This window comes from Podarcis liolepis, assembly GCF_965112155.1.
Source record: "Podarcis liolepis genome assembly, chromosome: 6".
Classification (NCBI taxonomy): Eukaryota; Metazoa; Chordata; class Lepidosauria; order Squamata; family Lacertidae; genus Podarcis; species Podarcis liolepis.
In genome coordinates, this window is record NC_139559.1 from 48,088,642 (window position 1) to 48,102,561 (window position 13,920).

The following is a 13,920-nucleotide window of genomic DNA, read 5'->3' on the forward strand; positions in this document are numbered from 1 at the left end:
AGGGAGGCAGATGTGAGGTGTTGTTACTTTGAAAAATGGGGCATTTGTGGCCATTTGGAAGCCTTGAGACTGCCTAGGCATAAAGAAACAGTGCATTGCTAATGAAGAACAGTGATTTGGGGTGAAGAAGAAGAAGAAGAAGAAGAAGAAGAAGAAGAAGAAGAAGAAGAGAAGAAGAGTAGTAGTAGTTTGGATTTGATATCCCGCCTTTCACTCCCCATAAGGAGTCTCAAACCGGCTAACATTCTCCTTTCCCTTCCTCCCCCACAACAAACACTCTGTGAGGTGAGTGGGGCTGAGAGACTTCAAAGAAGTGTGACTGGCCCAAGGTCACCCAGCAGCTGCATGTGGAGGAGTGGAGACGCGAACCCGGTTCCCCAGATTACGAGTCCACCGCTCTTAACCACTACACCACACTGGCTCCCACAGTCTGGCTTTAACTCTTTTGTAAAGAAGGGAGAGCGGGGAACCCCTTCTAAATAGCCACAGTTCTCATAGGTGTGCTCTTGGTTCTGAAGGCATGGTTCATTGGAGCCAATGGAAGTGTCATTCTGGTGTCTTATAGTAGGGATGTGTGAGAGATTTCCATCAGGACTGCAGATCCTCCAAGCTTTCCTATTTTCCAGGGAAATTGCTGGATTTACAGAAGTCTTCCTGTTTTTTGGTTTGATCCCAGAATACCCTGCTTTTCCTTAGGGCATCCCTCTTTTCACTGGAGAAATGTTGGAGGGTAAACAGTTATCCGACACCCAAACCATCTGATGGCAGCCCTGTATAGGGAAGTCTTTAAATGTTTAATATTTTATTATGTTTTTATATATGTTGGAAGCTTCCTAGAGTAGCTAGGGCAACCCAGTCAGATGGGCAGGGTATTATTATTATTATTATTATTATTATTTATTATTATTGAATAGGCTGTCCCTATTTTCATCGGAGAAATGTTGGAGGGTATGGGATTGCAGTGAGGGGAAAGGGTTAACATCACCTCCCTGGACACCATGAGCTAGGTATTCAAAGGGGACCCCTGCAACTGCTATTTGAACTTTACAAAACAAAGTACATTAATGGCATTCACACCATTAACATAATGTGGGGCTTGACCCTTAGACTTGATGCTCCTAATGTAAAATGCTCTTAATTTAAAAGACCCCCCCATCTTCTTCCCAGCAGCAAAAAATGCCCACATTGACACCTACTGATTTAGATAGCTGCTGATGCACCTGCTGTATGTCACTCAAACACATTCAGATTGTTTGATATTCAGTGCAGGTTTTTGGGGAAATAAAACATAATAACCATCATCTGTAATTGACCGTTGCTCTTGCAGGCTTTGCAAACACACCGAGTCCTCTGCACAGCTCTCTTTGGTATATAGCTCTTGTATTGTGCTCTGTCTTTGTGAATGTTGATAAGGCAGCATGTTAATTTCAAGCCCCGCTACAAACAGGGGATAGGGACACCAGCAGCCATCCGTATTTGCCCAGCTGAAAATGGCCAGGAATTTCAGGTGCTTGAAAGGCGTACCCCACACCTCCAATTAGTTAGATTTAGTATCTGGCACATGATGAGCTTCTTCACGGCCAATGGCAATAATGATGATTTCAGAAGCCTGCGCAGGATAGAGAAAGTGGGCCAGGATTTTTGAACCAGCTGGATTGTTAAAGCAGAAATCATCTATGTAAGCTAAATATAACAGCTAGTACCTCTTTGTAAATAATAAATTGAGCAGTCTCATCCACCTCTTTCTGCTCCACCACAGCAACCATGCTGGGAATCTCCACTCTGATCAAATGGTAAGTGCAAGCAGTGCTGAATTTCTAAAAAGGAGGAGAGAGGGAGCTGAGGACTCTATGCTGGGCCAGTCCTACCGTTAGATAGGATAAGGCAGCCTGCTTCAGGTGGCAAATCTGGGATGGAGGAGACGACCCATTATTGAAGGCAGAACCCAGTGTTGCCTTCCATTCACGCAGAGGGCCTTTACCTTCTTCTCTTCCCCTTATACCCCTTCACAATCCCCCCCCCCCCCCACTCTGGAACATATTTTTAAGGGCATATGGGAAGCTGGTGGAGAAGCAAAAAACCAGACTATTTGCGGTAAGGAAAGTGATGGGGAAAACACACTTCCCCACAAACAAATTGGAGTGAATGTTCATTAAATAGCCAGCATCATCTAATCTCCTCACAAACAAAACAGGCTGAATTCTCAATAAACAGGTTGTCTGGAAGTGCCTTGATTCTCAAGTTGCCCGGTCCTAACTGCAATTCACTTGAATGCTATCTATGTATATGATGAGAGCAATGGGGAGACTGCCTTCATGTTAAACATAATGGCATTTATCATTTGCTTTAGCTTCTTTCTGGTTTAAAATTAGCCTTTAGCATCTTTGTTTCCAGGGATGCTCTGCAATTCCACTCCAGGTCCTCCAAGGACTTTTGCTTTTCTCTTGCTTTGCATTTTTATTGGATGCCATATATGACAAATGTAAATAATCAAGTATATAAAGAGAGAGGGGTGTATAAAGGGAGGCCTTTTCTATGGAACAGCCAGCTCTTTTTAAATTTTAATGCAGGCACAACCAGGAAGATAAGAAGGATTTCCAAAATCTGTCTTGTGGCCGGCAGTCTCATCAATAGGCTATGCTCCTAGTGAGGAAATAAGTCCCATTGACTTCAAAATGAATTCCAAGCGCACACAAACTTAGGATCAGGCTGTAAAAAAATCTCAGCACTAATTTAAAATGCTAACTTTTCTTTTATACACACACACACACACTTTAGTTTGTCTGTGCATGCTGAGTGCTTTTTAGTTTTTAATGCATCCAGAGTCATGAAGATGAAATCACCCCAAACTTTTAATGCACGCTCATAAAGTGGGTTTTCAAATCCATGTTAGTTTAGGGTGGTTGCAGCTATTCTGCATTGACTAAAACAGGGTCGTGACTGTATTTCAGGAACAGCAAGAATGTGGAGCCTTTCCCCTTATTACCAGAGTACTGGAGGGCTTGTGTATTGCTTGTTGGCAGCATAGGCGTAGCCAGGATTTATGTTGGGAGAGGAGGTGCAGAGCCTCAGTTACAATATAACCTGTTCCTACGGATTACAAAAAAAAATCAGTGGCCAAAGGTGCCACGAACCTCCACCCTTAGTGGCTGGACGAAATAATTGACCCCTTCAGCAAGTCATGGCAAGGTTGAGAAGGTTCCAGCTTTTGGTTCCTTGTGAACTGTTTCTGGGGAGAAGGCACTTTTAGATAAACTAGCCTGGGTTTAAAACATGCTTCCTGCTCCTGAATAATTGACTGAAATAATCAAGACAAAAATATTCTGCTCCGAGTGAGCTTGACTTTCTGCAGCTCCACGCCAAATGCTCTTTACTTTGCTGGGAAGGTGCAGAGATGCTGCAGAATTAGATAACGTGTCCTACTTTTAACATCTTTGCCATGGAAGAGAATAATTGCCCTATTAATAAACACACTGTATGTATCATTAACAGTTCATTATTATGTAATATTTTATATTTGTTTTAAGCCCCCATTGCTTTTTAAACTGTGTGGAGCTTTTAAGGGTAACTACTGTTTGGTGTTCTTCACTGCAGATACTGACTAATAAGGCACTTGGAGAAAAGGAGAAAGAGACTAGCTGTGTATGTAACTTGGATGCATGCTCCCCCTGCAGCATCCTGCTGTATTAAATTTCCTGAAGCTACTATTTTCATTGAGGGAAAGGGGTGGTGGTACTACCACCACCACCCCCTTTTAAATTAGGGACTAAGTGAGGTGAGACAGTTTCACAGGTGCTCTGGAGACCAGCAGACTCCTTTGTTTCCCTGAAACGTCATCCTTCCCTGTAGAAGAGATAAGCAAAGAGGGTTGTAAAATATGGTTACCAGATTTTGTCAATGAATCAGGGGACATTTTTTATTTTTATTTTTGAAGCTGAGTAGCAACAGTGAGCTAGTAGTGGGCATGGTGAGGCAAAAGAACCTGGGCCCAAGCACACATGCATATTGTATAAAGGTGCAAAGCCCTTCTTTCACACCCTGTGAAACATAAATGCACAGAGTTTTTAAAAAAACTGGGCAACGGCACGCCACCCACCTGTGACTCCCAAGCCTCCCCCAATCAGTCAAAACAAAAGGGGGAAGGGGGCAGGAGATTGGGGAAGGCTTGGGAGCCTCCTGGACAATGGCCAGCCACCCGCAACTCCCGAGCCTCCCCTGATCTGTCAAAACAAAGGGGGAAGGAGGCAGGAGATCTGTACCACCAGACAGCCAGAAGCCAGCCAGAGCCAACTGCACTACCAGGCTGGCTCTGGGCTGCTGAGGCTGCCACTGCCACATTTCCTGGGGACAGATTTGCAAATCCGGGGACTGTCCCTGGGTACCGGGGACGTCTGGTAACCCTGTTGTAAAAAGAATCAAATGTTGTCTGGATGCCAGTCCACCTGAGATGGACAACAGGTCTACCCACAGGGGGGGGGGGAAACAGTGGAGGGGTAGACCTGGCATACAAGTTTCTCAGGCCAGGTCTACCCAGGTCTTGCTATCATTCAGGAACCAGAATCTAGTAAAGGCATGTGCTTTGTTGAAATTTCAGCCTTCACGACATAGGAAAACGGCCAAGTAAACAGCTATTTTTGTGGAGGAGGGTCAATATATTAACTGATATTAACTGATATGCATGAAATTTCATATGTACAGTAGCTATATAATCCCTAGTGTAGTAAGATAAGACCTTTGGAGCAGGCATTAAAAAAAAAAATGTTTTTTATGAACCACCCTAGTAGGGCAGTAATTGTTCCTTGATAATTTGTACCCCCCCCCCATGATGGCACCTGGGACGGACTGCCCCCGCCCCCCTTTCCTACGCCCCTGGACAGAGCAACGGGAGCTCACCATGTTGTGTGGATTCGAACCGCCGACCTTCTGATCAGCAAGCCCAAGAGGCTCAGTGGTTTAGACCACAGCGCCACCAGCCAATAAGATGTGTAATGACATCAGTCTAAGCATTAAAGTACTGGGGGACCTCCTACTTTGTTGTTTTAAACTGTCTCCAAGGAAATGATCCCAGGGCTTTGATGTCACTGAATAGGCAGTTGTGTATTATGACTGTATATGGAAAGAAAATTAGGAAGTTCATCTGAATGTGACTCAGTGGGCTATTTTTAGGAATTAATATTAAAAGACATTATAATCCATACTTAAACAGAGAATTTTAATTAGTGTGCATTTGTTCATTTCTGGGGGTGGGGTGGGGGAAAAGCACCTTAATGATAGTGAACATATTCATGTACATAATAAATGATAATGTAAAATGAAAAGGCAGAGCATATTGTCATTATGCAGAAACATTGGTGGAGACTACAATGCAGCACTTCATTAAAAGAATCCTGTGCTATTTTCTAAACCCAGTAGCATAAAAAGTATTTTAAAAAAGAAAAGAAAAATGTCACAAGTTTCAAAATGTCTTTATATTATAAAAAACGAGGAAAGGTTAAAATGAAAGTTTACTTTCCTTGGTGTTCCCAACCCCCCCCCCCCCAACCCTGCATTGCACAACTTTCTCCAAGCTTACAGGCAACGCTGTTGGCTTCCTGGGTGCAAGACCAGGACCAAGCCCACAATGATCTATGTCAGTGCCAGGTGATTGGGGGGGAAATGCATAGGTTGCTGGTTAAAAAATAGTTGCCAATTAGGAGCTGACTGTTTTAGTGACAGGAGATTGAGTGGAATTGAACTGACTGACTTGGTTTGGTTAGAGATCCTGGCTGGGACAGCCAGCCTACCTGAGAGCATTCTGATTCTCACACAACTATCTCAGAGTTTATACACACAACACTTCAGTGCATTTTCACCACTGTTCTTTGAATCTGTGTACACATGACATTGCACACAATTACCCACAATCCCCTGGTTTCTTCTGAAATATTTTGCATTTTGATGGGCTTTGTCCAAAGTCAGTTTCACTCTGACTTCACAACTGAGTGATGAATCCTAGGTGTATACCATGGAACTATATCCTGGGAGTGATCCTACATGTCTGAAATCAGTGTTTTATGTTCATAAACGAAACAAACGCAGTTTTTTTTTAAAGGGTTTGTTCTGGTCTATACGATGTTCATACATAATTTTTTTCATGCTCTTCAAAAATCAATCTCCACATCTTGCAATATGGCTTACCTACTACTGCCACTTTGATGGAAGCTTCATTTATAATCCTATTTATTGCTTCCTATAAAATATCCTGACGTGATTTCACAATAAAAAAAACTGCAATAAAAACAATTCTGCAACTTCATCTATAAAAGCAATTATACATATTTTTATTTTAAACCAAACATTTTCTTATGGAAAAACAACTTCATAAGTTAAAAACAGTTTAAAATTCAAAAAATGACTGACCCATTTGCCCTAGGTTTTCTGGAATGGGTGCTTTTGGGAAATTGCCCTTATGGAAAAACTAGCCCAGCAATCTGGGCAGGCAGTAGGAGTCTAGGTGGACAACTAGCCTGACTTGGTACAAAATAGGATCCTGTGTCCCTCTGTTATATAGAGATTTTATAAACCAGAATGCTTCTTACTGAACTGCTTCAATAGAGCACCTTTTGTTATGTGACCTCCTTTGCAACAGAAGACTTTTTGGATGGATTTAATCACCTTATATAATAGAAATGCAACACAGGTGATCTTTGTAACTGGTAGAACCATAAGCCCTTTACTTTATGAAGATATTTTCATGCTTAGGTAATAGATGATTCTTATATTCCGTTATTGTTTTCCTTCTTTCCCCTCTCGTTATAATGTTGCTAATATCCCAAAAGGATAGCTTTGAAGCTATGTTTTCCCTGCAGCAAAAATGGCAACTGGCAGCTGATAACATGCACCCTTTGAACACAGCTATTCACAGGAAGAGATCAGCATTTGTCCTGATTAAAATAACCAGGGTTCTAGGATCTGTCATTTTTAAAAGATAAAAATAAAAAAGAGATTGCTGGCCACATTATCCACACTCACAACTTCTTTAAAAATTACATTAGGGTGAACAGATATTCTTGCGTTATTTCTGCAAATGCCCAGTTCATCCCAGTGTAAATATCAGTTATTAGTATCACTTAGGTTTTTTTATTCCGCCTTTTCTTCCAAAAGAACCCACTTCAATCTAGTATTCTTGTGACCCGCTAACTTTGAGACATTGACTAGGAATAATGAGTACAGAGGAATCTTGATGTTGAGAGGTGAAAAGGCCCTCATCATTTGGTGTGGACTTCTAGAGCAGGACTTCTGAAGAGAATCTTAAGGTTCAAGTGGGTAAATATGGAAGGAGGAGGCTCTTAGGTAAGTCAAGTCCCAAATAACCAACATGCTTAAGTCTAATGCATGAAGGGGTTAATACCATGGAGTAAGCTGTCCTGCTAGGCTTAGCTATGTCCACTTCACTTATGTTGGGATCAAATGGACAATCAAGCCTATTGAGGAGCTCAGTGTGTGAGGTCAGAGCTGGTTGCTGCAGTTCAGATCACAGGGGTCTTACAAGCCCCTCTCAAGTCTCTATATCAAAAATTTAGGAGATTTCACCACTGTGACTGAGCCAAGTTTTATTGCATGTGCAACATTTTCTGAATGTTGCATGGAAAAGCAGAGTTTGTAAGTAAACCATTTTTAACTTACCGAACTTTTTCTGAGCTAGGGGAAGAGGGAAACTTTAGAACTCAAAAGGGCATATTTCAAAGATCTAACAACCTATATTTACGTGCTTTACTTTGCTGCATATTTTGTGATTTTTAATCTCTGGGGTTGTCTTGCCAAAGTTCTTGCCCCAAACTTGGATGTTCCTTGCCACTAACAAAAGCCAGTCCAGAGGCAAGCACATATATAATGGTCAGGACCAACTGTAGTTTCTAGACCATTTTAAAAGGTAGTCCCATGTATTACAAGAATCTATATGTGACTGTGGCCAACCAATCTCCATTCAGGTAAGGTCACAACTGGCATATCTGCTGAAGATAAAAGGCTCTTCAGGTTGTATAAGTCACTTGAGCATCTAATAACAATGTTTGATCCAGAAGGATCACCAAACTGTGAACCCTGGCGCCTTAGGAGAAAGGCAGCCCCATCTAGAACAGGTTGAATATAATTCACCAGGGTGGGTGAACCACCAGTCAACAGTACTGCCATCTTGTCTGGATGTTGTCTGGATGTCAATCTGGAGTCTCAGATTGTCCCCCTTCATCCAGTCCCATTACCCAAGCAGTGCTTTTGGACAACCACAGCCTTAGCATTCCTTATATGCGAGCTTATTTTCAAGTGGTGTTTTTTTTAAAAAAACTCTGTGCTTATCCAAAGCTAATATAAAGCAAGCAGAGCTCTTTTTCTCAAAAAAGAAGTGCCGGGACTTGCCATGAATGCTTCTCTTATAACGGCAATGGTGCCTACCTGAGAGGTGCCAGAACTGAGTTCCAATGGGTTCCTGAAGGGGTGGGGGGGAGTCCTGAATGTGAAGCAGTTCAATGTAAACAAGTGTAAAGTGATGCATATCAGGGCAAAAAAAAAATATTTCACATATACAGTGGTACCTCGGGTTAAGTACTTAATTCATTCCAGAGGTCCATTCTTAACCTGAAACTGTTCTTAACCTGAAGCACCACTACACCACACAACATTAATGCTAATAGAATAATAAAAAACTTAAAATAATTTACAAATTAAATAATAGAGATCTATTGGTTGTAGTGACACCTAGTGATATGAGGAGGAAGTCCCTTTCTAGACTGCCTCTTTCTTTCTTTTTCTTTTTTGTTAAACATGATGAGATTTGTTCTCAGTCATTACGAAGAGCAAATGCCAGTGAACTGCAAGCAAGACAACAAAAGGGTCTTTGTTGGAGAAGAAGCCCGAGGCTTCAACTGAATCTGAAGAGCTAATCTTGGACAACTCCTGAAAGATGAATAAAACGCCCCCCTAGAGGCATCTAAGAAGATACGTCCATTCCTCGTTCAAATGGTTCCCCATGTTATCATGGTCACAAAAGCTTACCCACTGGAAGAGAGTAACTCCACATAATAAGGTGCCTGGGATATGATGCCAAGGGAGCCATGACCAGCCTTCTATGCTCAGTGGCAAAATGATGACTTCAGAAGGTCCATCAGCAATTCATGCGGCAACCACTTTATTCAGATTAACAGGCTGCCAACACAACATACATTTATACTGTTAGTTATGGATTCCCCCAAAGAATCTTGGGAACTGTTTACCCCTCACAGAGCTACAATTCCCAGCACCCTTAAATTACAGTTCCCAGAATTCTTACCAGGGTTTGTGTGTGTGTGCTTTAAATGCATGGCTTGTGCGCAGCCTTTGTACGGTTTATATGTAAACATGGAAGTGTGTGCATGTATATATGAGTGTGCAGAGAGAGAGAGATGGAGAGTTAAGGGCTTCTCCTTCTCCCAGGGGATAAACCATGTTATTTGAGACTGTATGCTCTTCATGGCAGGGACCTGTCATATTGCATTCTGCAAAGCACACTGATGGTGGTATTATTATTATTATTATTATTATTATTAATTAATTAATTAATACCCCGCCCATCTGGCTGGGTTTCCCCAGCCACACTGGGCAGCTCCCAACAGAATTTTAAAAACACAATAACACATCAAACATTTACAACTTCCCTAAACATATTACTACTATTACTGTTATTACAACTATTATTTCCAGAGGAGTGGTCACATTATACTGTGTAATATTGTTGGAGACAGGTTTTAATAACTGCCAGATTTTATATTTTCAAAATATGCGGGGACAGATATTGTTAATTCTTTGTCCCAGCAACCCCAAGTGCAACCTAAAACCTGTTTTGCATCCAGTAGAAAGAAATCTAATCAAGGCTGCCTAACTGTAGGATTACCAGATTTTTTTCAATGAATCCGGGGACACTTCTTTTTTTTTGAAGCTGAGTAGCAAAAGACCCTAGGCCCAAGCATACATGCATATTCTATAAATGTGCAAAGCCCTTCTTTCACACCCTGTGAAACATAAATGCACAGAGTTTTTAAAAAACTGGGCAACGGCTGCCTGCCCACGACTCCTTAGCCTCCCCCGATCAGTCAAAACAAAAGGGGAAGGGGGCAGGAGATTGCACAAAACACATCATATGCGCACAAGACCCATCATATGGGGACTTCTGGTGAGGAAAAATGGCGGGCGCCATGGCAGCGAGCAGCTCCTGAAGCCAGCCAGAGCCAACTGCGCTACCATGCTGGCTCTGGGCTGCTTCCGCCACATTTCCCAGGGACAGATCTGCAAATCTGGGAACATTCCAGGCATGGAATTTGTCTGGGGACAGATTTGCAAATCCGGGGACTGTCCCCGGGAACTGGGGATGTCTGGTAACCCTAGGGCCTAACACCGCCTACATGTCATCTTGGCTGTTAGAAATGGCAGATTTTGGGGTTCCTAGATCATGTCCAGCTTTTTCCTTCTGTCCCTCCTTCCCCCCACCCCAGCTCCCACAGCCCTCATTTAGTTTAGCATCCAAACTGAAGAGGAACTGCTTGCGCATTATTTTGCAATGTACTTGTTGGTTCTAATAAAAGTATTGCCTGGTTTTTGGATTCCTGCCTTTCAGACTCTAAAATGGTTTGTTACAAGACAATAACAACGCCCACATTCTGCTGCCATGAAAGTGTGTGTGTGTGTGTGTGTGTGTGTGTGTGTGTGTGTGTAACATATATCCCAAGGGATGTTGACTATTTTTTGCATTTAGCCCTTTTCAGGGAGAAAAATGTCCCCCACTTTACTTGTTCTAAAAAACCACACAGCAAATCCAAGCTGAAGCACAACTTCATTACTTTTGAAAACATGCCACCATTATCTATCTTTGTATCTTTCTATCTGTACTCTCTGCCCAGGGGCACCAGAGGCAACATTTGTATGTTGAAGCTGCCAATATAACTCATAAAAGTAAAACTCAGCAAACAGAATCAATGTATATTTATTTAATTAAAAGTCCGCATTAAAGGAATGTACTATCATGTTATTTCTCATCTCTAATTTGGTTTTTAAAAAGTTGAATTTAGATAAGCATATATTTAGCTTGCATATATTTTTGCTGACGCATGTAGCATGAACATCATGTGATGAAGGGCACTATATAAATTTAATACATAATCACAATCACAATAATTTCTTTGTGGACTGCAGATTTTCAAAGGTAGAATAATAGTTAACTAACACATTCAGTGTGCAGCACAATATTATTCATATCTATTGAGAAGTATGCCCTGCTGGGTTAAGTAGCTTTACTCTCAGGTAAGCAAGTTTAGGATTGCAGCCAAAATCAGCAAAGCTGGAAATTAAACTTCTTGGGTTATATGTGAGACACACCAACATGCCAGATTTTCATTTCTTGTTTGCGCAGCAAAACAAAACACAAATACACATCACAAATTACCCTTCAAAGCTACAATTGATTAGCTGGCTACAAAATTTCAAAATTGCTCCCCACCTCTCTCACTCTCTCGATCTTTTCCAAAAACTCTTCTGCACAGAATTGCATTCAATTATTTAGTACAAATATTTGCTCTGGGGCTGTTTTGTGTGGGTGGTGGTTGGAGGGTGGGCGGGGAGAGAGAAGGCAGAATTACTTGCATTATTCACAGTTTGTCCTTGTTTTTTCATAGCCTAGTGCTTGGGCTCTGCCTAGTAGCATTAGGGCATGTAGTGAATGGGGCATGAAGAACATTGCACTGTATAATAAATGAATGGAAAAGGTGGAGTTAGAGATCTGGACAACGCTGATTGGGGGGGGGGTGAGATTCAGGCTCTGGGCCAAACCTGGTCCCCAGGCCTCTCCATTTGTCCCTTGGGAATCTCCCGAGGCCACACTGCCTCCCACAGCTCCGAGGCTCCTTGAATGCTCCTAGAAGGAAGATTGGGTGATATGTCTGTGTGCAGAAACCACTGATTTTGACATGGCTGGAATGTCACCTTAAGAGTCCTATCCATTGCCCTATTGCGTCTGACAGCACCCACATCTGGTTGGTGGCCCCTAGAAGTTTGCTCACAGGTGGATGTGGCCCTCGGGCTGCAAACGTTCCCCCATTCTTGGGCCTCAATCCTCCAACCATCTTTTCCTAGCATTGCAAGGTTGTACATCTGGAGCCTGAATAGTTCCAGAAATACTTCGCCAACTCTCCAAATCAGGGCACAGCTCCTTCCTCTGACTATCCTGGAAACTTTTGTTAGGCCATTTGCAAGAGGGCATTGGCTTGTTCAAGAAACAAACAAAAAAAAGTGACTGGAGACTTTTAACATGGTTTGGATTAGGCAGTGGTGATGCTGTCTGAGAAATCTGCCCTACATCTTAGTACAACCATCGCTGCACGTGTTGGGAGCAAGTAGCAGGGTTTGTCAGATACTTGGTCATGGGCCAGGATTTGTGGTTTGGGGGGGTTGGCTTTATGTTAGGGGGTGCAGAACACAATTATCTGTGATGCAATCAGTCAATTAAGTATTTTTATTTATTTACTTGGGGCGGGGGCAGCTGGAACCTGGCCTGGCCTTGCCACTGCACCTCTGGCCCCCTCATTGAATGGCTGCCTGGCTGGGCTCCCCCCTGCACAGGCAGGCAGGGTGGAGTGGGGTGGCCCTATGGACCTCCCATGCCCTGCACCCGAGATGGTGAGGGTTGGGTTGGCATAGCAGGTTTAGTGTGCTCTCCGTGCCCAGCTCCTGGGCCCCCCTGGTGCATGTGTGTACACCCTGGGTGCCAGCAAAGGATGCAATGCTGCTGGATGGGACCACACCCCTTCTACTTTGGGGGAGGCACCGGCTGCTACAGAAAGTTGGCTGTCCTCTATGGTTTTTATCTCCATCACAACCACGTAGATTTCTATAGTCCTCGCATATGAGAGTGTTTGCACGCTTGTCCACTCAGCCCATATGAATGCCTGCATTGGCTTATTTGAGTTGTTCATATTTTGTATATTGTTACTGTATATGGAGTTACCCATAAATGTTTATCATGTGACATATATGTGCCTGTATGAGCTTGTCATGGTCCTATGTGTCACATGCATGGTTCCTTGGAGTAGAGCAGTGGTGCAGCAGAATGTGACATGTTTCATTTATGGGAAGGGCCATCTCAGTGGTAGAGCATCTGCTTTTGAGGCCCCAGATTCAACCCTCGCATTTCCAGGCAGGGCTGGGGAAGACCCTTGTCTGAAACCCCAGAGAACCTTCTCCCAGCCACCATAGACATTACTGAGCTGGATGGGCCAATAGTCTTACTCAGTACAAGGCAGCTTCCTATATTTGTGCCAGAAGCCAGAGTCCCTGTGGGAAAGCCCCCCCCCCCCATTTGCTCAGTCAGTAGAGCATGGGTAGGGACACTAAGGCCCGAGGGCCGGATCTGGCCCAATCGCCTTCTAAATCTGGCCCGCGGACTCATGTTTTTACATGAGTAAAATGTGTCCTTTTATTTAAAATTCATCTCTGGGTTATTTGTGGGGCATAGGAATTCGTTCATTGTGTTTTTTTCAAAATATAGTCCGGCCCCCCACAAGGTCTGAGGGACAGTGGACCGGCCCCCTGCTGAAAAAGTTTGCTGACTCCTGCAGCAGAGCATGAGCCTCAATCTCTGGGTGGTGGGTTCGAGCCTCACGCTGGGCAAAAGATTTCTGCTTTGCAGGGGGTAGGACTAGATGACCCTCGGGATCCCGTCTAACTCTACGATTCTAGGATCCCATCAGCCTCAGCCCCATGCGCATCCTTTCCCACATGCCTGAACGTAGACAAACCCTCTCACTCGCAAGACGCCGGCGGCAACTCCCTCGAGACAGCGCCACGGGGTGACGGAGAAGAAACAGAAACCCCTGCTAGACCCCGCGCAACGAAGCGACCGCCCCGTCTGGCAAACTCTCC